Source organism: Callithrix jacchus, chromosome 22 (assembly GCF_049354715.1).
Source record: "Callithrix jacchus isolate 240 chromosome 22, calJac240_pri, whole genome shotgun sequence".
NCBI classification, from domain to species: Eukaryota; Metazoa; Chordata; class Mammalia; order Primates; family Cebidae; genus Callithrix; species Callithrix jacchus.
Window position 1 is genome coordinate 2,597,432 of NC_133523.1, and position 3,140 is coordinate 2,600,571.

The following is a 3,140-nucleotide window of genomic DNA, read 5'->3' on the forward strand; positions in this document are numbered from 1 at the left end:
CGTGGCCGGCGCGCCCCCTGGCTGCCCCATGCAGAATTGTCCTGAATTTCTGAGGCCACGTCGTGGATGCCAATGGTATGTATGTATTCACTTGAGATGGAGTCTTGCTCTGTCGCCCAGGCTGGAGTGCAGTGGCGCGATCATGGTTCACTGCAACCTCCAACACCCGGGTTCAAGCCGTTCTCCAGCCTCAACCTCCCACGTAGCTGGAGTACAGGCATGCCCCACCACGCCCTGCTAATTTTTGTATTTTTAGTAGAGATGGGGTTTCACCATGTTGGCCAGGCTGGTCTCAAACTCCTGACCTCAGGTGATCCGCCCACCTCAGCCCTGGGATTACAGGTGTGAGTCACCACATCCAGCCTTTTTATTATTTATTATTTTATTTGAGACAGCGTCTCGCTCTTTTGCCCAGGCTGATGTCAGTGGTGCGATCTTGGCTCACTGCAACCTCCACCTCCTGGGTTCAAGTCATTCTTCTGCCCCATCCTCCTGAATAACTGGGATTACAGACACCTGCCACCACGCCCAGCTAATTTTTTTATTTTTAGTAGGCAGGGTTTCACCACGTTGGCTAGGCTGCTCTCGATACCATAGTAAGACAGAAGGGAGGGAGGGAGGGAGGGAGGAAGGGAGGAAGGGGGGGTAGGAGGGAGGGAACGGAGGGAGGCATGTACCCCTGAATCTAAAATTTAAAAATAGGCTGGTGCAGCTTCTCCTCCTCTGTACTGTGAACATTTGAGGCTGAACCGTTCTCTGGGGAGGGGCCATCTTGGGCACTGCAGAGTGCTGAGCAGCGTCCCTGGCCTCCACCCACTCCATGCCAGGAGCACCCCCCTCAACCCGCCCCAGTCGTGACAACCACAGATGTCCCCAGACGTCATCACCCTGTGTCCCAGGGAGGACAACTGCCCCCACTGAGAAGCACTGATCCAGCAAAAGAGAAAAACACTGCCCCCAGCACTTTGGGAGGTGGAGGCGGGCAGATCACCTGAGGTCAGGAGTTTGAGACCAGCCTGACCAATACGGTGAAACCCTGTCAATACTAAAAATACACGCTTTTCACCAAGCTGCATGGAGAAGCCGCTGGTTCTGGGAGGAGATGACAGCACCTCCCCAACCCCCCCTTCTCCACCCCATGGTGATTCCAAAACTTTCTGGAGGTCTCTAGAATGCTTGGGCTGGGTTCTGGGTAAAGTGGGAGGAGGCTGTGCAGGCTTTCGGTGATGGAGGCCAGATGGGAGGAAGCGAGCCGAGGTCGTCTACGAAGACTGAAGGTCTTGCCGGCTACAGATGGGATACTCAGCTCCTGTGACAGCATCCACAGGTGTGTCCCAGAGTGGGCTCCTCTAAACGGGCATCGCCATCACCTGGGCTGCTTGTCTCCAGTGTAGATCCGGCCGGGCGCAGTGCCTCATGCCTGGAATGCCAGCACTTTGTGAGGCTGAGGCGGGTGGATCACCTGAGGTCAGGAGTTTGAGACCAGCCTGGCCCACATGGTGAAACCCCGTCTCTACCCAAAATACAAAAATTAGCCAGGTGTGGTGGCGCGCGCCTGTAGTCCCAGCTACTCTGGAGGCTGAGGCTGGAGAATTGCTCAAACCTGGGAGGCGGAGGTTGCGGTGAGCCGAGATCACACCAGTGCACTCCAGCCTGGGCAACAAGAGCAAAACTCCATCTCAAAAATAAAAAATAAAATGCAGATATCCCAGCACTTTGGGAGGCCGAGGCAGGTGGATCATGAGGTCAGTTCAAGACCAGCCTGGCCAAGATGCTGAAACCCCATCTTGACTAAAAATTAAAAATTTAGCCAGGTGTGATGGCGGGTGCCTGTAATCCCAGCTACTCGGGAGGCTGAGGCAGGAGAATTGCCTGAACCCGGGAGGCGGAGGTTGCGGCGAGCCGAGATTGCGCCACTGCACTCCAGCCTGGGTGACAGGGCGAGACTCCGTCTCAAAAAAATAAATAAATAAAATACAATGCAGATCCGACAGGAGTGGAGGGTGCAGGCTAAATATGAGGCAGGTCACAGAAGGACCATTGGGTCTTAAGGTTCGGTGGGCATCGGAGTCACCCAGAGGCCCTGATGACCACACTGCTGGGGCCCACCCAGGTGTGTCTGATTTTTTTTTCTTTTCGAGATGGAGTGTCACTTATCGTATCACCCAGGCTGGAGTGCACTGTTGCCATCTTGATTCACGGCGACCTCAGCCTCCCGGCCTCAGCCTCCTAAGTAGCTGGGATTATAGGCGTGTGCCATCACACCCAGCTAATTTTTGTATTTCTAGTAGAGATGGGGCATCATCATGTTGGCCAGGCTAGTCTTGAACTCCCGACTTCAAGTGATCCACCCACCTGGGCCTCCCAAAGTGTTGGGATTGCAGGCGTGAGCGTGGCTATAACATTTTTGAGACGGGGTCCTGCTCCTTCGGCCAGGCTGGAGCGCGGTGGTGCAATCACGCCTCACTACAGCCTCCACCTCCCAGGCTCCAGTGATCCTTCTGCCTCCGCCTCCTGAGTAGCTGGGACTACAGGCACCCGCTACCACACCTGCCAATTTTTTTTGTATTTTCAGTAGAGAACGGGTTTCATCATGTTGGTCAGGCCAGTCTCGAACTGCTGACCTCAAGTGGTCTGCCCGCCTCAGCCTCCCAAAGAGCTGGGATTACAGGCCTGAGCCACTGCACCCAGCCCAGGGAGCACTTTCTCCGTCCACAAAAACCCTGTGCAGCGGCCTCGGGTTGGGGCCGAGACAGGCTAGCTTTCTGGGCTCCTTCCTGCCTGGGAGAACCGCTGTAAAAGGGAGGTGACTTTGGTTACAGAATACAGAATTTCTGGAGTTGTGACATGCTGCAAAAGCAACCAGCAACAGGGTCACTCTCTGCTGAGGGCCGACGCATCTCACCTGAGCCAGGAGGGACCCTCTGCACCGTGATGCAGCTGGGGGCGAGGCCGAGGGGAGAGTAGAGGATGGCAGTCTGGAACCTCCTGGGACCGGTGACCCAGGAAGTGCGGCTCCAGGCATCGAGGGGATTCACTCACAACCAGCCCAGCTGATTTGCAAAGTCCGCTTCAGGGGTTTTCTCGAAGTCTGGGGTTGTGGGGGATAGGTGGCACCAAGGTCAACATGGAGACGGACA